The following is a 26548-nucleotide window of genomic DNA, read 5'->3' on the forward strand; positions in this document are numbered from 1 at the left end:
ACTTGGTGGTCACATGGTTTTTGAAAAGAGCTAACTGGTTCCAGTGTTTTTCCATACAGCTCTAATTTTCAGCTTTTCCTGTTGATGTACTTTTAACATCAGCATCTGATCTCAACCAATTATACGTAAAAGGTGAAAGCTGATTTTCATCACTGTAGTTTTTCTGACAAAAGAGGTTAACAAATGTATTAGTAACTCATCAGTGTAGATTTTGACTAAACTCATTTTGGTATTTGTATGATTCTAAATATGGTTTATAATATCCCTTGCCGGGTGTGGTGGCTCACCCCTGTAATCACAGCACTTTGGGAGGCTGAGGCAGGGAGATCACCTAAGGTCAGGAGTTCGAGACTAGTCTGATCAATATAGTGATTACAGCACTGTTTACAATAGCAAAGACCTGGAATCAACCCAAATGCCCATTGATGATAGACTGGACTGGGAAAATGTGGCACATATACACCATGAAATATTATGCAGCAATCAAAAATGATGAGTTCGTGTCCTTTGTAGGGACATGGATGAATCTGGAGAACATCATTCTCAGCAAACTGACACAAGAACAGAAAATGAAATACCGCATATTCTCACTCATAGGCTGGTGATGAACAATGAGAACACATGGACACAGGGAAGGGAGCACTACATACTTGGGTCTACTGGGGGGAACGGGAGGGACAGCGGGGGGTGGGGGAGCTGGGGAGGGATAGCCTGGGGAGAAATGCCAAATGTGGGTGAAGGGGAGGAAGGCAGCAAAACACACTGCCACGTGTGTACCTATGCAACTATCTTGCATGTTCTGCACATGTACCCCAAAACCTAAACGCAATAAAAAAAATTATAGTGATACCCTGTCTTTTAAATAAATAAATCAATCAATATCCCTTAAAGCAAAGCAAAAGATTTTGGGTATCAAAGTCAATATGACAAAAAGAAAAAAATCAATATAACATTCTAATATGCTTTCAGTGGCAATATTGTAACAAAAATAGTAAAAATTAAAACCCACACAATAGTTTTTTCAATTTTATCTTTAAAGATACAGTTTTAGAACTCTGGTATTCAAATTTAATTATAAAACATTATTTCCACTATCTTTAAAACTGCTTCTGTAGGGAATAAGGCTAGGTTATTGGTTTTGTTTCTAAAATCTCAGAGATATGATTTACTTTAATGACAAAGTGAGAACTTCATGACGCAGGAAAAATATGCAAGAGGGTGGTATGGCACATTTTCTGCCAACTTACTGTCACAACTGCCTCTGTACATCAAGTAAAGGAAAAGGGTACTTTATGATAAAGGATGAAATTTATCTCTATTGCCAGGAACACTATTTTATATAATGTAAAAGATATCCTTAAAACAGTCCCTTTGCAGAACTAGAAAATGAATATTCACAGTATTTAAACAACAAACACAAAGTTAATGTCTAAAGGCGTCTAACATTACACGATGAAAAAGTAACCTAAAATTTTCAACTAAAATAGTGAATATTGTAAGTAGAACATTTTTATTTTCAAAGGCACAAAAGCTCAATAAGAAAACTGAGGTATTATTCTCCATTGTGTGAAATGATGGCCTTAAAGTTATAGAAAGGGGAGCAGCCAAGATGGTTGACTCATATGGTTTGGCTGTGTCCTCACCCGAAATCTCATCTTGAATTGTAATCCCCATAATCCCCACATGTCAGAGTGGGAGCTGATTGGATCATGTGGCAGCTTTCCTCAGGCTGTTCTTGTGATAGTGAGTTCTCACGAGATTTGATGGTTTTATAAGGATCTGGCATTTCCCTTGTTTGCACTCATTCTATCCAGCCACCCTGTGAAGAAGGTGCCTGCTGCTCCTTTGCCTTCCGCCATGATTCTAAGTTTCCTAAGGCCTCACTGGGAATGCAAAGCTGTGAGTCAATTAAACCTCTTTCCTTTATAAATCACCTAGTCTTGGGTATTTCTTCATAGCAGCGTGAGAACGGACTAATAAACGAACCTAGAAGCAGCTAGTGTGTCCGGCTCTCAAGGAGAAGAGAATAAATACAACGTCTTCAACTGAAACATCCAGGTATACACATTGGGTCTAACCAATTAAACAACTCCACCTATGGAGAACAGAGAAAAGCAAGGCAGGACGACAGTCCACTCAGGAGTGTCATGGAGCCACGGAAACCTCTCCCATCAGGGAAGCAGTGAGTTAGTCTGCAACCCTGGAAATCCACGCTTGTCCCAGGGATCTTTGCAACCCTTGGGCCAGGAGATCCCCACTTGAACTCACTCTAATCAGGGCCTTTAGTCTGACAAACAGAGCTATGTGGAGTGTGGGCAGAGCCAGGCCAAGCAGAGACCCAAGAACATTAGATACACAGACTTTCCAGGCAACCCGCCTAAAGAAATTGCTACTCCACATTAGAGAAATGCAAATCAAAACCACATTGAGACACTATATCACGCCACTGAGAATGGAGATCATTAAAAAATCTGGAGACGGCCAGGCATGGTGGCTCACGCCTGTAATCCCAGCACTTTGGGAGGCCAAGGCAGGCAGATTCACCTAAGGTCAGGAGTTGAAGACTAGCCTGACACATGGAGAAACCCTGTCTTTATTTAAAAAAAAATCTGGAGACAACAGATGCTGGAGAGGATGTAGAGAAATAGGAACACTTTTACACTGTTGGTGGGAATGTTAATTATTTCAACCATTGTGGAAGACAGTGTGGCGATTCCTCAAGGACCTGGAAATTCTAGAAACAGAAATTCCATTTGACCCAGCAATCCCATTACTGAGTATATATCCAAAGGATTATAAATCGTTCTATTATAAAGACATATGCACACGTATGTTCATTGTGGCACTGTTTACAATAGCAAAGACCTGGAACCAACCCAAATGCCCATCGATGATAGACTGGACAGGGAAAATGTGGCACATATACACCATGGAATACTATGCAGACATAAAAAACGATGAGTTCGTGTCCTTTGTAGGGACATGGATGAATCTGGAACCCATCATTCTCAGCAAACTGACACAAGAACAGAAAATCAGACACTTCATGTTCTCGCTCATAGGCGGGTGTTGAACAACGAAAACATATGGACACAGGGAGGGGAGTATCACACACTGGGGTCTGTTGTGGGGGACTAGGGAAGGAACAGCGGGGGGTAGGGAGGTTGGGGAGGGATAATATGGGGAGCAATGCCAGATATAGGTGATGGGGAAATGGAGGCAGGAAACCACATTGCCATGTATGTACCTATGCAACAATCCTGCATGATCTGCACATATACCCCAGAACCTAAAGTACAATAAAAATATACATTAAAAAAAAAAAGAAATTGCGACTCAAGAGAAGTGGGAAGTTAGACCCCCATATATACCCCTAGGAAAAGAGTTGAATCCAGGGGACTCAGCAGTAACAATATCTGCAAACTCCACTTCCACGGCACCACTCTCTTGGAATTCTAGCCAGCCAATTGAAGCAGCGTTGCACCTCTCTAAACAGAGCTCCCGGGGGAGGGGTGGGCTGCCATTTTTGTTATTTGGACAACTTAGTCTTTCCAGCCTTCGGACTTTGGAGTGTCCAACCCATCCCAGGTAAGAACCAGTCCTCCCAGGCTAGCACAGCTGCTCTACAAAAATGTGGCCAGTCTGCTTTTTTAGGGGGATCCCTAATCTCATTCCTCCTCACTGGGCAGGACCTCTGAACCACAGCCTCCAGCCACCCCCACCAGTGTTTTCCAGCCAAAAACAAATCTGAAGCCTCCTTGGAACATCGCATCCAGAGGGAGAAGTGGGCCACCATCTTTGCTGTTTCAGCAACTTAGCTCTTCCCTCCCTTAGAGCTTTGTAGAGTTCAAGCCAGGGCAGAAGCGATCCCCAATCAAAGCACAGCTGCTCTATGAAAATGTGGCCAGACTACTTTTTTAAGTGGTCCCCAATTCCATTCCTCCTCACTGGGTGGGACCTCCCAACTGGGGTATCCAGTAGCCCTCACCAATGTTCTCTGTCCAATGGAGGTTTGAAACCTCTCTGGAAGGAAGCTCCCAGAGGGAGGGGTGGGCCACCATCTTTGCTCTTTGGGTGACATAGCCATTCCAGCCTTTGAGCTTTGTAGAGTCCAAGCCAAACAGGAACAGAAGCGGTCTGCCAGCACAGCATAGCTGCTCTACAAAAACGTGGCCAGACGGCATTTCCTAAGTGGTTCCTCAATGCCATTCCTCCTTATGAGACAGGATCTCCCAACCAAAGTCTCCAGCCACCTCCTACAGGTGACTTCTCAGGCTGGCAAGTCCACATCTCCCTCGGATGGATCTCCCAGAGGGAGGGGCAGGCCACCATCTTTGATACCTCACAGCTTTCAATATTGATACGTCCAGGTACTGGAAAATCCAACGTCACTAGGAACTGGTACAGGCACCCAGCACTTCATAGCAGCCCTACAGAAAAGAGGCCAGACTGTTACATGAGAGCCCGTTCCCATATCTCCTCACCAAGTAGGTCCTCCAGGCCTAGATCACCAGCCATCCTCACCAGAGCTATTAAGCCGGCAGCAGCTCAGCGACTCCCAGTAGCAACTGAAAGCCTCTCTGCCACTGCCTCTGCAATAGAACTTCCCTTGCTACCCTCGGACTAACGAAGAAGCAAAGACCTTAAAGTGCCTTACCCAAACCTCCAATAAGCTGCAGTCAACACTAAAAAGGGTCAATCTATTTCCCCTGGGTCCCACCCACCCCCCACTGTTTGCCACTAGAGAACACCCAGGTTGAGGCCAGAGCACAGACCCTGAATCCTGGACTGCTCGCACTGAACAACTGCTGACCTGCATCTCTCTGGGTTGGAGCCCCCAGGACACAAGTAAAAGACCCTTGGACAAAAACCACTACTAAGGTACCTTATTCTACTGCCTCCAAGTTATGGAAAAAAACATAAACTCTGAGATCACCCCAGAGCTTCAGTAGGCAGTCCAGGAGCACCAAGCCATAATTTATAGCCAGCACTCGAGGGGGAAAGGAACTCACACTTTGAGAGCATTGACAGGGAACATAGCTGCAACAGTGAGGAAACATAGCAGCGGCACACAACCAAGCAAGAGTCTACCAAATGACTAGTACCCTTAATTGCCACCTACTGGATGACATGCTAAAGCTTCAAGACCAAAAATACTCGCTAACATACCCCTCTCTGAAACCAAAGACAAGAAGTCAGCTTCCAATAAAGACAGTGCACAAAGCCTCAGCCCTGTGAAAATAACCAGAAAAGAAGTCTATTGACTGCACTTAATCAACACTGCAGTTAAAGAACACCCACAGGCAGATATGAGAAAGAACCAATGCTCGAACTCCGGTAACTCAAATGGCCAGTATGGTTCGTCCTCCAAATGACCACACTAGTTCTCCAACAAGAGTTCTTGACCAGGCTGAGCTGCCTGAAATGACAAAAATACAATTCAGAATATGGAAAGAAATAAAAATCTTCGAGATTCAGGAGGATGGAGAAACCCAACCCAAAGAAGCTAATAATCAAAATAAAACAATACAGGAGTTGAAGGATAAAATAACTGAAATATAAAAGAACCTAACAAATGTGACAAAGCTGAATAACACAATACAATCATAACACAATGCAACCACAAGTATTAACAGCAGAATAAACCAGCCTGAGGAAAGAATCTCAGAACTTGAAGACTGGTTCACTAAGATAAGACAGACAAAAATAAAAAGATATAAACAAAATCACTGAGAAGTATGGAATTACGTAAAGAGGCAAAATCTATGAATCAGTGGCATCCCTGAAAGAGACAGGCAAAAAGCAAACAACTTGGAAAACATCTTTCGGGATATCTTCCATGATAATTTTCCCAATCTTGCTAGAGAGGCCAACTGTCAAATATAGAAAATACAGAAAACCCCTGCAAGACTCTATACAAGAAGATCATCCCCAAAACACGTAATCATCAGATGTTCCAAGGGTAAAATGAAAGAAAGAACATTAAGGGTAGCTAGAGAGAAAAGGCACCCCATTAGACTAAGAGTGGTCCTCTCAGCTGAAACTACTCAAGCAAGAAAAGATTGAGAACCTATATTCAACATTCTTAAAGAAAAAGATTTGCAACCAAGATTTTCAATGAAGACAGGAAAAACCATTCAAAAGATCAATGAATCCAGGAGTTGGCTTTTTAAAAAAAGTAATGAGACAGGCCATTAGCTAGACTTAAAGAAGAAAAGAGAAAAGGTCCAAATAAACACAATTAGAAATGACAAAGAGAAGTTGCCACAGACCCCACAGAAATATAAATAATCATCAGATACTATTATTAACACCACTATGCATACAAACCAAAAAACATAAAAGAAATGGATAAATTCCTGGACACATCCCTCCCAAGACTGAACAAGGAATAAACTGATTCACTGAACAGACCAATAACAAGCTTTGAAATGGAATCAGAAATAAATAGCCTACCAACCAAAAAAAAACCCAGGACCAGATGGATTCACAGCCAAATTCTATCAGATGCACACACACACAAAAAGAGCTGGTACCATTCCTACTGAAACTATTCTAAAAACAAGGAGAAGGAGGGACTCCACCCCAACTCATTTTATGAGGCCACCATTATCCTGATACAAAAAGCTGGCAGGGATACAACAGAAAAAGAAAACTTGGGGCCAATATCCTTGATTGAATATTGAGATAAAATTCCTCAACAAAATACTTGCAAATAGAATCCAGCAGCAAATCAAAAAGCTAATTAATTCACCAAGATCAAGCAGACTTCATCCCCGGGATGCAAGGTTACTTCCACATACACAAATCAATAAATGTGATTCATCACATAAATGGAACTGCAAAAAGCATGTTTATCTCAATAGATGCAGAAAAGACTTTTGATAAAATTCAGCACTCATTCATGTTAAAAACTCTCAGCAAACTAAGTCCTAAAGGAATACATCTCAAAATAACAAGAACCATCTATGACAAAACCACAGACAACATCATACTGAATGGGCAAAAGCTAGGATTCCCCTTGAAAACTAGCACAAGACAAGACTGCCCTCTCTCATCACTCCTAGTCAACAAGGTACTGGAAGTCCTAGCCAGAGCAATTAAGAGAAAGAGATAATGGGCATCCAAAAGAAAGAGAGGAAGTCAAACTGTCTCGGTTTGCAGACTACATGATTCTGTATCCAGAAAACCCCACAGTCTCAACCCAAAAGCTCCTTCAGCTGATAAACAACTTCAGCAAAGTTTCCGGATACAAAATCAATGTACAGAAATCCCTACCATTCCTATACATCAGTAACAGGCAAGCTAAGAGCCAAATCAGAAAGGCAATTTCATTCACATTTGCCACAAAAGGAATAAAACACCTAGGAATACAGCTAACCAGAGAAGTAAAAGTTCTCTACAATAAGAATTAGAAACCAATTCTCAGAGAAATCAAAAAAGACACAAACAAATGAAAAAACATTCCATGCTCATGAATAGGAAGAATCAGTCTCATTAAAATGGCCATACTGCCCAGAGCAATTTACAGAGTCAACGCAATCCCTATCAAACTACCACCAACACTGTTCAAAGAACTGGAAAAAAACTACTTTAAAATTATGTGTAACCAAAAATACCCAAATATCCAAATAGACAAGGCTATCGTAACCAAAACAGTATGGTACTGGTACAGAACCAAGCACGTAGACCAATGGAATAGAATAGAGAACCCAGAAATAAGGTCACCCACCTATGACCATCTGATCTTTGACAATGCTGACAGAAAGAAGCAATGGGGAAAAGACTCCCTATTAAATAAGTGGTGCTGGGATAACAGGCTAGCCATATGTAGAAGATTATCTGGACCCCTTTCTTATATCATATACAAAAATCAACTCAAGATAGATTAAAGACTTAAATGCAAAACCCAAAACTATTAAAACACTGGAAGACTACCTAGGCAATGCCATCCTGGATGTAGGAACAGGCAAAGATTTCATGACAAAGATACAAAAATCAGTCATAACCAAAGCAAAAATTGACAAGTGGAATCTAATTAAACTTAAGAGTTTCTGCACAGCAAAAGAAACTATCAACAGAGTAAACAGACAATCTACAGAATGGTAGAAAATTTCTGCAAACTATGCATCTGACAAACATCTAAAATCCAACATTTAAAAAGAACTTCAGGCCGGGCGCGGTGGCTCAATCCTGTAATCCCAGCACTTTGGGAGACCGAGGCAGGTGGATCATGAGGTCAAGAGATCGAGACCATCCTGGTCAACATGGTGAAACCCCGTTTCTACTAAAAATACAAAAAATTAGCTGCGCGTGGTGGCGCGTGCCTGTAATCCCAGCTACTCAGGAGGCTGAGGCAGGAGAATTGCTTGAACCCAGGAGACGGAGGTTGCGGTGAGCCGAGATCGCACCATTGCACTCCAGCCTGGTTAACAAGAGCGAAACTCTGCCTCAAAAAAAAAAAAAGAACTTCAACAAATTTACAATAGAAAAACAAACAATCCCATTAAAAAGTGGACAACGTACATGAACACTTTTCAAAAGAAGACATACATGCAGTCAATAGCATATGAAAAAAAAGTTCAATATCACTGATCATTGGAGAAATGCAAATCAAAATCACAATGAGATAACATCTCACACTAGTCAAAAAGGCCATTACTAAAATGTCAAAAAATAACAGATGCCAGGAAGGTTGCAGAGAAAACAGAACACTTGTACAATGTTGGTGGGAGTGTAAATTCAAACACTGTGAAAAGCAGTATGACAATTCTTCAAAGAGCAAAAAGCAGAGCTACCATCCAATCCAGCAATCTCAGTACTGGGTATATACCCAGAGGAATATAAGTAATTCTGCCATAAAGACACATGCATGCAAATGTTCACTGTAGCACTGTAGCTAAGGCATGGAATCAACTTAAATGCACATCAATGACAGACTGGATAAAGAAAACGTGGTATATATATGCCATGGAATACTATGCAGCTATAAAAAAGAACAAGACTTTTAGTTTGCTAAAAGAACAAGTCTTTTGCTGGAACATGGATGGAGCTGGAGGTTATTATCCTTAGCAAACGCAGGAACAGAAAACCAAATACTGTGTGTTTCCACATATAAACGTAAGCTAAATCATGAGAACTTATGAACACAAAGAAAGCAACAGTGGACACTGGGGTCTACTTGAGGGTGACAGGAGGAAGAGGAGCAGAAAAGATAACTTTTGTGTACTGGGCTTAATACCTGGCTGCTGAGATAACGTGTACAACGAACGCCATCACACGGTTTACCTGTGTAAAAAACCTTCACATGTACCTGCTGACCTAAAAGTGAAAAAAAAATTGTAGAAAACATGGTTTTAATCTTTTGAAAGCTTCGCACAGCTTATTCAGAATGCCACTTAAGGTTTTCCAGAAACAATAAGGAAATGAGTTTACACAACTCTCCATTAACTCTAATCAAGAAGATAACAGGAAAAAAAATAGTACTGAAACTCACTCAAGATATTTCTCATCCTTTACATGGTGTTTAATGTTAAAGCAGTATCACTTTGCTTAATAACTCTTAACAGAAAAAAAAAATATTACAGGTAGACTCAAAGAAAATTGAACTATATGAGAAAGCTGAGCATTAAACCCATTAACTAGAGCTTATTAATTAAATCCTAACAATCTTCTTTTCCACTGTGCATCATCATTAAAATTCAGTATTGAATATTCAGCAGCAGGCATAGTTAAATGCTACTAAACTACATATTGTATTGTGAAATGGCTTCTGTAAGCAAATCCAAGAACAGTGACAAAAGATGAAGCTACTGATATTCAAACACATTCATCTGGGAACCATTGTAATTATTAAGAAATTAGGAGCTGAAAATGTTTTCAGGCAGGTAGCTGATGGGATCCAAGGTTGCTAGATGGAAACAGGAGCAGCATAGCTTAACCTCAGACTGTCCTATTCATTCACTGCTCCCATAATTCCTTTTCCTAGAGTAGCAGTAATACCATCTTCCACTGACAGGAGTTTTAATTTCCCAACTTGTTTTTACAACTATTTTCTCAGATTCTTCTGGCAAGCTTGTGAGGCAGACAGAAGGGGCGTTATTTCATAGATGAGGACATTATGACTTGTCTGTGTAGAGTTTAGTCACTAGTCAGGGCCACGCAGTTACAATTTGCAGAACTACAATTAAAACTTGGTTCTTTTGAACTCTAATCCTGTCCATTACAACATACAAATTCCCAAATTTTTAAGCTGGCTAGCACCATTTAGTCCACAAGATATTATAATGGTAGCCGAAGTTCAATGAAGTTAAACACTTAATTGAATAGTACCTGGTCCTGATTACTACAGTAACCTTTTCTAAAATGTACCCCATCAAAATGAGCTATTAATAGGTGTTCCAAGAAAAAAAATAATAGTGACAAAATAAATTTGGAAAGTGCTAGGTTTAAAAGATTTAACAAGCAACAAAAAAAAAAGGTTTGTTTATGGGATGGCTTCTCAGCACCATTAAATATGTTAATGTCTGTTATGGCTCTCCAAGGGGGAATTGCAGCAGTAGGCAGCATTTCTCAAATTCAGTTAATCAACAAACATGTTTTTTTTTTAAGTATATTGAAGGATTAGGGCTTAATAGAGCATATGTTGAGAAATGCTGGCTTAATCCACATTAAGTAGAACAAGAATAAAAGGGTACTAACTATATTGAGTTTGGCATTTTATATTCACTATTCTCACAAGAATCCAGAGATTGGTGCTACAATTATCCCCATTTTACAATTGGGGAAAAAACAACACAACTGTGAAGCTGAGCTAGGAAATGGCAAAACCCACATTTAAGACCAGGGACTATCAGGCACGAAAGCCCCTCCTTTTTCCACTAAATACACTATCTCCTATAATTAGCAAGATTAGAATCTTTAAATTATAAACATAAGCATACAATACAAATCCTGGAATCTGACTTACTATAAGTAAAGGTAGTGGCATATATTTATAAACAGTAGATGGAATGAAATCTAGTTTTTATTTTGTTACCCCAATCCATCTGGATAGTAACTAATATCTCCATGGCTATGACTACTCTAATACCAGAGCTGGGGAAACTATTCATTTCTAGGATCGAAGATACAATCAATTTTATTGCTTATCTCACATTTAATGTGCACAGCTATCTTCACATATATGGTAAGAAGAGGAAAATATAGCCTGCCATGTCTACTAGTATTGATTTGCCAGCTATCACTGAGTACAATGTACTATGCACATTAGAGAGGCTCTATTTCATTTAAATTTGGTACTACAAAGAGTCATGACATGTCACTATCTCCCTGGTGACTAATAATAAAATAGGCTAGAAAATATACTGGACTTACTCCCTATACAAATTCTCATTTACTATAAGTTCCACATACTTGCTATATAAGAAAGCTGAGTTCCTTTCACCATCTCCTCACTCCAAGACCAAGGAAAGTGGGCCTCTATGATAAGAGTATGCAGAAGCAATTCTAATGTCATAAGACCAGTACCTTATTCACTTTTATCAACTGACAAACAAAAAGCATATATATATTTCTCATGTACAACATGTTGTTTCGAAATGTTACTTGGTTTTAAGAGAGTCCTATGAATCTACAAGCAATTGCTTTGGCAATCAGATCTATCAGCCAGAAATAAATAACCAGACTGTGTCCCCAGTCATTAGGGCTGGAGAGAGATCTTTCTATGTTTGAAGTTAGTAGTCATTCCACACCAGGCCACCCAGACAACTAAGGCAGGTAGATAAATAATACACAAAGTTTGCCCTCAATTTTTGTTTCCTTCTGTGATCTCATCTATTTCCGCTGATTCAATTATCACTTCTCTGCTGATGACTCACTAATTGGTATCTCCAATCTAGGCCCCTCTGGTGAGCTCCAGACTAAAATCTACTTCTAGTTGGTTGAAAACATAGACCATGAGTCATGAGCTTATTGGACACCTCCCTTCACTAAAAGTCCCAGATGTACTTTAATCTCGACATGTCCAAAAGTCAAATTTATTATCTGCCCTACACCCCGAACTTGGTCATCCTTCGGTTTCCCTATCTCAGTAAATGGCAACACCATCCTTACAGCTGCCTATGCTAAAAAAAAAAAAAAAAAAATCTTAAACTCACTCATCATTCCTTCCTCACATATCAATTCTAGCTAATCTCTTAAGCCCCTTCTATCCTTGCCATCCCTACCACTGCTGCATTATTTCAGGCCCTCACTACCTCTTATCTATTGCATTAGTCTTATCAAAGGTTTCCCAGACTGTCATTTCTTCCCCTTCCAATTCAGTCTTCATACTACTGCCATTATGATCAGGTGTTGGCAAACCATTTTATGCTATTCCTGGCTTAAAGATGTTTAATGGCTCACTAATGTTTCCAGAGTAGAGTCCAAAATCCTTAGCATTGCTACAAGATCCTTCAAACCTTAGTGCCAGCCTAACTCCCCAGTCTTATCCCTGGACATTGCCTTTCTCTGCCAAGCATCAACCACAACTGCACACTCAATGTTGCTTGAGTGAGCCAAGTGCCTGCATGCCTCTCTGCTTTTTTTAGTGCTATTGCGTATGCCCAAAATGCTATTCTACCATAAAACTAACGATGGAATTAGTAAAAACAGACGGAACTACTCAAATCCAGTATCAGCAGTATCATCTCCTCTGTGCAACCTTCAGCTCTTCAGAAAGAACCGACCCCTGTGCGTCCATAGCTTTGCATATGCTTCTATTAGAGTTTTGTCATGCTGTCTTATAATTAGATTGCATGAATGCTTCCTGTGATTATACTGAGAGCAACTTCAGGGCAAGGACAGTAGCTTAGTCATCTCTGAATCCTTAATGCATAATTATGGTTAACTAAGGGAATTATTACCATTAACACAATAATATTAATCAAGGCTTTGGCACCAGACAAATCTGGATTCAAATCCTACTCATGCCATTTACTAGCAGCATGACCTCAGTCAATAATTTTACAGAAGTTACTGTAAAATTCATTTTCTTTACCTGTAACACAGAAAGTATTTAAAACAATGACTAGCACATAGTAAGTTATCAACAGCATCATTACCATCCTCTTCTCCTTGAAAAATGTGGACACAGAAGAATGTACCCACAGGAGGTTCCAGTACCCTTTGCAGGCAATCAACACAGTCCAGTGCCAGTTCAGGCATTGCTACGCTCACTAACAAGCCTGGGAAGGAAGAAGACAAACAGAAACCAAAATGGGAACACAGCTGAGAGGACAGAAATGACAGATCAAAGGATTAAGGACTGCTTATTCCCTCTCCTTTTCTCCTAGCCTCTACTTCGGAGTATTCGTGCTTCCTTAAATTGAACCATTCCTTTGTCATGGAAGGAAAAATTAAACTCCATTTTCACTAATAGGAAAAAAAGCAAAATTAGAATGTCAGAAAAAAGCTTAAAGCTTTATTGCTGCAGAGCATACTTGCAGCTGTGAATCCGATTGACATTCTTCAGCTACCACCCTCCCAACAGTTGGTAGGGATGGTTGCCATTTCAAAGTAAAAGCAAACCATCAAGCCATCATTCTCAGCAAACTGACACAAGAACAGAAAACCAAACACCGCATGTTCTCGCTCATAGGCGGGTGTTGAACAATGAGAACACATGGACTCAGGGAGAGAAGCATCACACATTTGGGGCAACTGGGGAGGCTAGGGGAGGGATAGCAGAGGGTGGGGAGGGATAACATGGGGAGAAATGCTGCATATAGTCAAAGGGGTAATAGAGGCAGCAAACCACCTGGTTATGCATGCACCTATGCAACAACCCTGCATGACCAGCACACGTACCCCAGAACCTAAAGTAAAATAAAAATTAAAAAAACTAAAAACAAAACAATGAGGAAAAATATAAGAGAAAAATCTTTCTGTTTATTTTTGAAAGAACAAGGATAGTAAAGAAATTGTTCAAGGGGAGAAGGGAGTGGTATATAGAAGCAGTACATTCAATTACCTTTGCTTCTATTTTTCTAGTCATATAAAAGCTGTCCTAATTCAAATCCATCAAATAAACAAGTCAAAACAGTATCTAGAGAGAAGTTGACGTTTCCCAATTTCTCCATTAAGAGCTGTCTCAATCTAGTCTCTGTTTGAGCTCTATGGGAAAAAAATTCTCTCCTTATGCCAGAACTATAATATCATTTGCAAATGAAGGTCCTGAAATTGGCAATGTCAATTTGGATTTCAGTAACCTAAAAATATAATGGCATTTGGTTTAAGATCATACAAATATATGAATTGCTTTTCAATATTTTTCCCACTCTGCCCTCCAAAATAGAAGGTGAAAACATTCGTTATTTTAAAAAAGTTTTTGTTAAATCTTCTACATTTTATTATCAGATCTTGCCAGCCACACCTCAACTTTTTACAGCTAAGTCACTGTACCCTCACAGTGACTCTTCAAAGGTAGTTTTGCACTAAACCCATTTCAGAGTTGAGGAAAACAAGTCACTTAACTAATCAGTGACAGTGTCATAACTTAAACCATATCTCCTGGCCATCAAACCCAGTATTTGTGTCTTTTTCAACCCTACAACTTATCTTTGAGAAAAGAGAACAAGCTTTGTTGTCAAATGGACCTAGTTTTAAAACCCAGTTCTTTCCCTTAGTACGCTTGTGACATTGGACCAGTTATTTCAATTCTCTGAGTTTGTTTCATCATCTGCAAAAGGACGAAAATTATACTTATTTTAGAGAAATGCAATTATTAAATATGTTAAAACACTTGTAAAATACCTAGTAGACCACCAAAGAACTGTTCAGTAAATAGTAGCTATTATTACATCATGTTGGCTTCAACAGCTTACAACTTGAATACTAGATTAGGCTAAACAAATGAAAATCACTTTCATTCATAAATTAGTTTCATGGACATCATAAAATCTGTCTTCAACATGGGGGGAAGGGAAGGAGAAAACTCGGATAACACTGATTCTTTGAAACTTACGCATTGTTCTCACCCTTACAGGGTTGTACTATTTATTTATCTAAATAGATAATTTCTCCTAAGTCACTTTTACTTTATCCCTCTATCCCTTTATGGTAGTCTTAAATCTAAAACCTTTAAAATACTTATCTTTGAGTTACCTTATTCACATATATATGATTATTTTGGTAGAAGAGAAAGAGCCATTTTATTTTACGTTTGCCTTAAAGAAAATATGACCTAACCAACCTTAATTTCCAAACAAGTCACTAAAAAGAAACTTCACAGGAATAGCTGCTGAATCAATACCGTTTTCTAAAGAGCAAATAATACTTGAGCATCTACACAAAGTATTTTTGTCCTTTCATTCCTGAAGCAGGGCATCACAACTAAATATCTCACCTAATTCTACATATGTACAGTTAATTTTCAAAGCAGAAAAATAGCATAAAATTGACTTGACAAATATAAATGCAATTTCTGAGATGAGTCAATGAGATAGAGCTTTTTCCAGGCACAAAAATCTGACTCTACTAAAAAATCAACTAGCTCTTTCCATTAAAGGATTAAAGAGGAAAATAATTCTAGCTCTCCATGAAAGGAAAATAAATCTTGGGACCCCAAACTCACTAAGCCAAAGGAAAAAGTCAAGCTAGGAACTGGGTCATGCAGACCTGCTTTCCATTTGGTTGCTAAATAAGATGGCTATGAAGATAAAAAGCAACAAACCTCTCTCACAATTTGCCCACAAGGGAATTCCTCCTATATCTTTACCCTAAAACAGTTCTGCAGCATTTCACCCTAACAATGTAAACTGATAGCTTATCTTCCCAGGTGCAGGACAAAGGAAAGAGAATTCAAAGTCACCCTTCTGCTCACCTAAGACAAATACATATCTGATTTCTTCCTATTGTCTGCAATATCTTATGTAAAAATGCAGATTTACTGAGCCAGATGAAGGCATGAGAGGCTATTTCCTCTACCCTCACCACCCCCACAATACACACACACACACACACACACACACACACACACACACACACGATATTGTGTATTCAGTGAAGGCTGATCAAAGATTCAAAAGGATGCAAACTTTTTATCTATGGACACATTTTTAAAAGATTTTTCTTCCCTCAACATCTGCCCTTTCCCCTTCAAATACTGAAGCCCTCAAAATCATCTTTGGAGAAAGGCATAGACCTACCTCCCAGACACATGTCCTTAACTTTGGCAAATAAACCTCCTATTAAGACTTGCCTCCGTCATTCCCTTTTATTTATATTTCAAACGTTTTCAGAGTGTCATATTGACAGTGAGAAGTCAACAAGGGATTACGGCATTGTGGCCACTCCCATTCACTCCACCCTCCTACCACCCAATCTAAATGATGCCCCTATTATCCTTTACTAGCACTCCCCTTTTTTCCTTCATAGTGCAATTTATAATATAAAATTTGAGCATGTTTAATGTCTAATGTCTATACCCCTTAGGGTCCAAGGTCCATCAAAAGGGCAGGGTCATAGTCTGTTTTATTGTTCACTTCAGTAATTAGGAACTAGAAAAGAATATAACCACAATTGGTTTTACAACTGGTTTCTAACTATAATTTCTATATTTCTTGCGAATTGACAATTATCGACAAGGTATAGGGTCTCCCACTTGAATGCCACAACATAACCAACAATGACATGTAGGTAAACGGATGTCAATACAAGTCAAGTCAATGCTGGAGAAAAAGTGAACACAAAAAGCCCCTATTCCACTTTCCCCACCACTACTATCTACGCTACCTTACGAAGCCCTGAAGGAAGAAATTCTAACTCTCCCTTAAAAGTGAAGTAGCTGTCTGAGCCAGGTGGCTCACACCTGTAATCTCAGCACTTTGGGAGGAGGAAGTGGGTGGATCACTTGAGATCAGGAGTTCCAGACCAGGCTGGCCAACATGGTGAAACCCGGTCTCTACCAAAAATACAAAAATTAGCAAGCATGGTGGCACGCGCCTGTGATCCTAGCTACTGGGGAGACTGAGGCAGGAGAATTGCTTCAACCAAGGAGGTAGAGGTTCCAGTAAGCCGAGATCACACCACTGCACTCCAGCCTGGGAAACAGAGCAAGACTCCGTCTCAGAAAAAAAAAAAGAAAGAAGCTACAGGAAATCCTCATAATCTTCAGTAGCACAATAGAGATTTCAAGCTGCACTTTAAAATGACTGTTAGCCATAGCTCTACAGCTCCCAAGAAATCTATTGAGAAGAATTTTCTTTATACATTCCTATATTTTACATTCATTTAGTTTTGTAGCTTTGGTCAACTATTTATTTGTAAAAAATAAATACATAAATAAATAAATACCTTTTTACTATTCTTTCACTGAGTACTACAACATAATATTCCTAAATAATTTTCTCAAATGTGAAAATACACAGAGGCTATGGGGAGATACTATTATGCCATATTTTCACTATATCAATTCACTTCATTTTATCCTCTCACTCATACATTCCTTCTTCTATCATGAGACTTTCTCTCTTAAGACCCCAGGACAGAACATAACAAACTATAATTTGGGAGTCTCTTGGGAGTGGTATGTGGGAAGGATAATGTGTATTTTTCATGTATACAGATGTGCCTTGAACACCAGAGCTTAGCCTAGCCTACCTTAAACATGTTCAGAATCCTTACATTGGACTACAGTTGGGCAAAATCATCAGGCAACACTGTGGAGTATCAGCTACTTACCCTCAAAATCACATGGCTGCCTTGAAGCTGTGACTGGCTGTCACTGCCCAGCATCACAAGAGAGTATCATATGGCATATTGCTAGCCCAAGAGAAAATCAAACTTTAAAATTTGAGATATGATTTCTACTGAATGAGTATTGCTTCTCTACCATCATAAAGTTAAAAAATTGTAAGTCAAATCATTATAAGCTGGGGAAAATCTATACTGGCAGTCTCTTGATCACAATTCCTAACTGGTCACAACTCCTACCTAGAAAAGAAAAATTCATTTGTCAGACCAAAGAGAAATCTAGCCCAGGGACTGACAGACATATAAAAGTGACATCGTCAATTCTTAATCTAAGATAATACTATTTAGATGAATATGCTTACTTGGTGAAATTATTAAAACATAACAATGTTTTCAACTTTCAGGAATAATACGGTTATTATAGAAGATTTAAAAATCAACAATTGTATTTATGACAATTATTTGGACCCATGTCATAAATTCACCAAACACTTAGCATAATGACATTTAAAGACCCCAATATTAAGTATTCTTTTTAATAATGACTAAGAAAAAATGAATCTAAATGAATTCAGTTAGTATATATATGAAGGTAGTATATAACAGAAAGTGAAGACTTATATTAAAAAATGAAAAACCAAATGACATATATGATCAGAAAAAAAGGATCAATTGAGGTCACATCAATGAACAATTATTGATAGAAGCACATTTTGTTCAAGTATAAACTTCTGTGCTTACTACACTGCCCTTTAACAACTTCAAGTTTAAAGTAAATGTCAATCCCTACATTTAAGAACTGCAAATTGCTCTTTTAAATCACAACAGTTTATTCTTTAAATTTCACATGTCAGCAACTTATTAATATTTACAGTAATTGTAGGCCTCTGGAAAAAAACTACAGATTTCACATTTACTGAGTCAGATACATGGCACACAAAAATAGAGCTCCTTCAGTTACAATATAGCAGAAGTTAACTTTAGTTTAAAATATGTCTATAGAAATTTATGGCAACACAACAATGAAGTGACTATTTTGAATAAGATTAGCTGCTGTTGATAATGACAGACTGTGTTTATAAATCAACAGAGGCTGTAGTTGATATTTATAGTGGGGCACTTCAGAATCATCAACCAACAACACTTGAATGGAATATAAATGCAAACAATGGCAAAAGATTCCAAGTACTAAGAAGATCTTCACAAAGTCATTAACGTAATACATACACATAAAAAAATCAAAGTGTATTTTTGTTTGCCATTAGTCTTACAGTTTTTATCTCATTTAATATTCAATGTTTTCAAGTGAGAAAGACTTTAATGAAAATAAGAAAGATAACCCAACTCAACAGTTTTATAAGGATGAAATTATATTTCATCAGTTCAGGTTACTATTCTACTGGCTATCTAAGTAAATCTTCCTGGAAAAAAAAAAAGTAAGTTTCACCTAATCCCTTACTATAACATTCAGTTTTATTGAGGTACAGAAATTAGACGAGCTCAATAAGTCAAACTGACTTTGTGACAGTTGTTTAGAGAAAAACAAAAAGATCAGTAAGTAGCAGAGCCATTATGGAAAACAGTATGAAGGGTCCTCAAAAAACTACAAGTAGAATTAGCATATGATCCAGCAATCCCACTGCTGGGAACATATTTTTTTAAAAAAGGAAATCTGTATATTAAAGAGATACCTACACTCCCATGTTTACTGCAGCACTATTCACAAGAGCAAAGATATGGAATCAACTTTAATGTCCATTAATGGTTTTAACAAATAAAGAAATGTGGTATATATACACCATGAAATATTATTCAGTCTTAAAAAGAATTAAGTCCTGTCATTTTCAGCAACATGGATGGAACTGGAAGTCATTATGTTTAGTGAAATAAGCCACGCACAAAAAGACAAGTATCTCATGTTCTCACTCATATGTGGGAGCTCAAACAGTGGATGTCACGGTAGTAGAGAGTACAATGATGGTTACCAGAGGCTGGGAAGGAAAAGGGAGCAGGGGGCATAAAGGAAGTTGGTTAATGGACACAAAAACACAGGTAGACATAATAAGTTCTGGTATTTGATATTAGAGTAGGGAAATTAGTTTACAATAATTACGTATTTCAAAACAGCTAAAAGAGAAGGATTTTAATGTTTCCAACAAAAAGATAAATGTTTAGGGTGATAGATTTCCCAATTAGCATGACTTGATCATTACACATTGTATACATGTATCAAAGTATCACATATATCCCAAAATGCATATACACAACTATGATGTATCAATTTTTTTTAAATACAAGAAAAATATCATAAGACCATTTTACAAATACATGAATATGATAAAGATATGGGACAATCCCTTTTTCTGAATATTAGACATTTATAAATAGAAACTACATGCATATATGAATGTTTACATTTTGTTCATAACAAGACATTGGGAACAGCTTAAGAGGCAACAGTAGAGAGATGGCTAAAGAAATCATCACATGTTCATCTGCATAAAACATACTATACAGCCCGTATTAGGGAATTCTTGCCTTGCTATACAGAAATATCTGAGGCTGGATAATTTATAAAGAAAAACGTTTAATTGCCTCATGGTTCTGCAGAGAGGATAAGTAGCAAAGTGCCAATATCCACTTCTGGAAAGGGTCTTAAGAAGAGAACAATCACAGTAGAAGGTGAAGGGGAAGCAGGCATCTCACATGATGAGAGTGGAAGCAAAAGAGCAAGGGGGGAGGTACTATATACTTTTAAACAATCACGTGAAATGAGTGAAAACTAACTTATCACCAAGGGGATGGATCTAAACCATTCATTAGGGATGCACTCCCAGGATCCAAACACCTCCTACCAGGCCCTACCTACTACACTGGGGATTACTTTGCAACATGAAATTTGGAGGGGGACAAATATCCGAGCCATGTCACAGCCCATTACAATTGAAAAACTATTTTGACATGTGAAAGTGTTGTTTAAAAAAAAGTTAACAAGTACATCTTCTGTAGGAAAACTGAATGTACTTAAGTCGGAACCATGATGTAATAATCTGCACCAGGGACTGTGAAAATTGCATGCGATTACAAGCAAAGACCATTACCTCTCTACCAAATCTCCCCTCTCCCACAGCTGGATGTAGACATGCAGCAATCAAGCCAGAGATGAGTTTTACAACTCCATAAAACTGTATGTAGATTATGACTAGTTTTTGTCCAGGAACTATGAGCAAAGATGATAAAAGCCACTCCAGAACCAGGACTTAAAAGGACAAAGGTCTATCCACTCTCTATCTCCTGTCTAAAAGCTGGAACCTGGGCAAGCCTGTGACCCAGTTTAGACTGGGATAACAAAGAAAACCCTAAGGGGTGGTAAAGAAAATGAGATGAAAGGAACCAGAGTCTTCATGGTCTCTTCACATTTGTTTTAACCACAAAATATTTTCAGTTGTTGTTTTTAAGCCATATTGTCTGGATCTTTTATGACAGCCCCTTATACTTTCATTCTAACTAATGTAGAAACAGAAAAATGCCATAACTTAGGTTCAAGGCATTTATATTTTAAAAAGTGATAAAAGTATGCTTTTTATTGTTGTCCTCATGATCTAGCATACATGTATTATTTTGCAATAAACTTCAAAAGTAGTATTTTAATAAATTTTAAAATATGAATCATTATTTATGCTCTGATTCTCATGTTGCTACCTTCCCTTAATAGAGAAGACAGCTATTGTACGACAGTTAAATATATAATATAAATGTTTATATGGGCTAAAAAAATCTCTAGAGTGGAATCGGCAAACATTTTCTATAAAGGATGAGTTAGTAAATATTTTAGGTTTTGCAAGCCATATGGTCTCTGTTGGAACTACTCAACATGTTCATTGTCTAACAAAAGCAGTCACAGGCAATACAAAGATGAATAGACATGTCTGTGTTCCAAAAAACTTTATTCACAAAAGCAAATGGACTGTGGGCCACAGTTTGCCAAACCCTTCAGAACATAGTCCTTATAGTGCTATTTTTATAGTTTTATAACATCAAAGAAAATAACAAGTACCATTCATTCTCCATGAGTGGAAAATTTTTTTTTAAAATGAAAAGCTGAAAAGAAAATCAAATAAGTTCTGTGAAAACTTCTGTATAGGAATGAAAAGTAAGCTTTCCTCTACACGACACTATCACCAAATAGCATTTGTGAAGTGTCCACCCTCAGATAGTGCTCCGTCAAGTAACAAAAGACAAGGAAATCCTTCGTATGACAAGATGATGCCAGGATATGTGCTAACTGTTGTTCTAGCTGTGATGGTGAATTGAAAGGGTTAATTTATTTGCCTAATCTCCCATACGGTCAATGATACGATGTGAGATGGCCAGGGTTACACATTCTGACCGTGATCATGGAACAATGTAAGTTTGTGGTCCCACCAGTCATACACTATTATATTGAGTCATACATCCGGAAAGTATTTTCTAAGTACCTACTATATGCCAACCATTTCAGAGCAGACAAAATATACACTTAAAACAAGACTTCCAGCATTTCCTTCAAAGCAGCTCTTGTAGCTTAAGAGAAAGCTTACGCTAGGGGAAGCCAGGAGATAGCTTTCAGTCGTCCTACATAAACACGAAATATTCAATTTTCATGGGTCATCCCACCAAAAAAAAATCTGGTATATTTTACATCTTATTCCACTATATATCCATATTTTAAACAATATTTTTAAATGTATTCTATTTAATTGAAAGTATCAATACAGATTTATGGTTTCTAGTACATACATATAGAAGTAGATAGGTAAAGAATGTGGATATATATGTATGAAAATGTCAATACACATAAATATATTAATCAACCAACTCATATGACCTAGAAGCAATAACACCTAATAGAAATGAGCATACCCAGTGCTCAGATCTTGGTTTCTATATACCATTCTCACACACATTGAGGCAAGGCTCCTGAGTAAGCGATTGATTCTACAGCAAGAACCAGAAAAATAACAAATGAACATGGAGCACCTTGTGGTGGTGTCAGAAAGACAATCAAAAGGACACAGCAATCAAAAGGAAAGAACTCAGAGAAATCAAAGCTAGAACAACTTGAGCAACAAAATAAACGATAGTATTGGATTATAACCAACAGAATAATTATATTATCCATGAGCCCATACTGATATAAATAAGTAAATAAATGGGGCAGAAGGCTCAGCTCCTCTTTACAGAATAATTGCTATAAATATACAAAGCTGAGAAAGGAAAAACTGAAAATCAGCATCGAAAAACACCACAGTATATCTTGGGGAAGACGATCTGAGACTATTAACCACTAAATGCAAGGTGGTATCCTGGACCAGATCCTAGAACAGAATAACATTTTTTAAAACTTTGGTGAACTTCAAATAAGGCCTGTAATTAATAGCATTCTACCAATCACCCCACCAAGTGCCAGAATACGACTACAGTTTCTTAGAAACATGTTTCTAGCCCATTCGAAAACAGAACTTAATTGAGGAATATCCAAAAATATAATGTAATAATGTTGTATTTTGTCTATAAATTACAATTAGTTTGAGTAATACAAATCATCAACAGCGGAAAGTGTGGTGTATTTCAAAGAATGCTGGAATAGGAACAAGATCTCTGTTTTGGCACCAGTCCTGCTATGATCTATTCATTTGACACTGGGTTCACCTCAACTTTCTCATAAACAGATGACTCCCAAATGAACTACCATAAACTTATAAATCTATAAATGATCAGCAAAGGATCATTGCTTCCCTTGTACGAGGCAACTGTACTAAGCAATTGTAAATTACTACCAACAGCACAGTGGCTTGGCACATATAAATATTATTAAACTTTATTCAGTTATCAAAGGTTTATTGAGGGATTGCTATATTCCAGGAACTCTTAGGTACTGGGAATATATAGATATATAAGACATGATCCCCGATTTTTAAGAGTCTAATAGGGCAAACAGATCTATAAACAATAATACAGTACGAGAAATATTATATTACAAAAACTTGCATTGTACTTGAAAGCACAAAGAGAAAAACTGATATTACTGGGATTATCAAATAAGGCATCATTAGAAAGCAGTATTTTCGAAAGGTCCTGAAGGAGGAGAAAGGATTGTTCACATACAATGGGGACCAGCATAAAAAAGGCATAAAGATATGAGAGAATATATATTCTGACAGCATGGTGCATGGTGTCATGCAGCTGAGGCATGACTATAGGTGGAGGGGAAATTTTCCTTGAGAATATATATGTGACTGTAAACTTGGAGCAGAAGTAAATATAGTACTCTAATTTATAGTATTCACATAAAACAGGAACCCTCAATTCTAGAAATAAACATAAACATTGCTTTGGGCCAAGGTGGTAGACAGAATGCTCCCCAAAGAAGCTCAAGTCCTAATTTTCAGAAGCTATGAATATATTACCTTATGCGGCAAAAAGATTTTGTTAATGCGATTAACTATCTTGACATGGGAAGATTAACCTGGATTATCCGGGCAGGCCCTAATGTAATCACAAAGTTCCTTAAAATGGGAGGTAAAAAATTCAACGGCAGAAGGAGATGGAATGAGAAGCAGAGTCTGAAGTGATACACTTTGAAGTTGGAGGAAGGGCCATAAGCCAAAGGATTCAGATGACCTCTAGAAACTGGAAAAGATAAGGAAACTGATTTTCCCCTGGAACTTCCAAAACTAATGCAGCACTGCCTACACCTTGACTTCATCCCCTATAAGACTCATTTTGGATTTCTGACCTATAGAGCTGTAAAAGAATAAGTCTGTATTGGTTTTGCCCACTGCAGTTGTGGTAATTTATTATAGCAGCAATAGGAAACTAAGACCACTAGTAATAGTAGTGGCTGATGAGGCAAAAGGAAAAGCAAAACCACTCAGTAGAAACACAGGGACACCCCAGCCAAAGTGCCACTTAAGAGAAATTCAAAATTCAACATTTCAGGAGAAAAAGGCAGGAAAAATACTGACCCTAAAAATGGAGAGAAAATAACAAATTATATTAAACTCTCCAAAAACATTATATATGAGGAACGTGAAAATCAACTGGTGGCCATTGAACAGGCCCCAGTGACAAAAAGCAAAAACTCCTTATCTGAGGAATTTAAAGGGACCAAAGTCTACCTGCTGACCATCAAACAGGCCATCTGGAGGCTAAACTCCTTATCTAGGGAATTCAGAGGTAATTAAACTTCCCTGGTATATAAAGTTGACATCTGATTCCAGGCCTCTTTCAACTTCTAAAGTAACTCAAATTTCTATACATCTCTGGAATGCCATGTTAAAACTCATTTTACAACACTAAGCTCCCACTTTTAGGTCCATAAATATCCCTAAGGAAAAACCACCAGGAGAACGCTCAGTCCTCTGCTTGAAGCACCCCACCGGAAACTTTTTGCAGAGTTCTTCCTTTCTAATAAACTTTCCTTTTTCAAACCTATACTGCTGCTGGCAAATTCCTTTTGCCAACCCACGAGTCGACCACTTCCTAGTGCTGGGGCACTGATACCTCAGCTGACAATATAATCGAAATATGTGAAAGAGCCTATCGTTGGTGGCAGGGAGCAGACAAAGGAAGGCCTAGGCAGATAGGGGTAGGTCCCCAGAGAAACCCCACCTCCAAGCTGAAAAATAGTTTAAAGCCTGAAAGCCCAAGGTACAACTCAAATCCACAGACCAGACTGAAAATCTGTCTTCCTGTTTGGCCTGTTTTCCTCTGACTGATCCCCATCCTTCACCTATTTTACTTATATCTACCCTTTTCTAATTGCTTTTCTACACTGCTATGCCCAACTTTGAGTGGTACCTTCCCTTTAGTCTTTCTTTGCATACTCAGAAAGCAATCAGCATGCACTCCCCTATTCTGAGCCCATAAAAAGCCCTGGACGCAGCCACACTGAGAGAGAGAAACCACCCGGAGTCCCCTCTCCTCTGAGAACTGTTCCATCACTCAATAAAATTCTTCTCTGCCCATCCTCACTCTTATAACTGTCAGTATATCCCCGTTCTTCCTGAACGTGGGAAAAGAGCTTGGAAGCCTCCAAACTCGACTACAATCTACAACACTGGTAGGCTGAGTGGGCGGGTCAGCTCCAGCAGAAGGCCCAGGCCCAGGCAAGCCCCAGGCAGTGGGGGTGTTGCCGGCTGTGGAGGTCCATGGTCGGCAAAATGGCCAAGAAAAATCCTGTGTCACTATAAAACAAGTATGCTTTACATGTTTTAAAACAAAGAAATAGCCTGGGCATGGTGGCTCACGCCCAATCCCAGCAATTTAGGAGGCCCAAGCAGGCGAATAACTAGGTCAAGAGATGGAGACCATCCTGGCCAACATGGTGAAACCCCGTCTCTAATAAAAATACAAAAATTAGACGGGCGTGGTGGCACATACCTGTAATTCCAGCTACTCGGAAGCTGAGGCAGGAGAATCCCTTGAACCTGAGAGGTAGAGATTGCAATGAGCCGAGAACACGACTGCACTGCAGCCTGGCGAAAGAGTGAGACTCCGTCTCTTAAAAAAAAAAAAAAAAAAAAAACGGGCCGGGCACGGTGGCTCACGCCTATAATCCCAGCACTTTGGGAGGCCGAGGCGGGTGGATCACGAGGTCAAGAGATCGAGACCATCTTGTTCAACATTGTGAAACCCCGTCTCTACTAAAAATACAAAAGTTAGCTGGGCATGGTTGCGTACACCTGTAGTGCCGGCTACTTGGGAGGCTGAGGCAGGAGAATTGCTTGAACTCAGGAGGCGGAGGTTGCGGTGAGCCGGCATCGCACCATTG

The 26548-nt window shown here is 38.6% G+C and overlaps 1 protein-coding gene across 22 annotated transcripts in view; it reads right to left on the bottom strand.

Moving 5' to 3' along the window:
- CHM (CHM Rab escort protein) overlaps positions 1 to 26548 on the bottom strand; it is a 190440-nt gene that overhangs the window by 120065 nt on the left and 43827 nt on the right. For 2 of the 22 annotated variants that reach the window (XM_078362369.1, XM_078362370.1), the window contains exon 3: positions 13104 to 13226. The exons of the other annotated variants lie outside the window; for them this stretch is intronic. The gene's annotated coding sequence lies outside the window, so the exon portion shown is untranslated. The remainder of the gene's footprint in view (positions 1 to 13103; positions 13227 to 26548) is intronic. 22 annotated transcript variants of the gene reach the window in all.

Source organism: Callithrix jacchus, chromosome X (genome assembly GCF_049354715.1).
Source record: "Callithrix jacchus isolate 240 chromosome X, calJac240_pri, whole genome shotgun sequence".
NCBI lineage: Eukaryota > Metazoa > Chordata > Mammalia > Primates > Cebidae > Callithrix > Callithrix jacchus.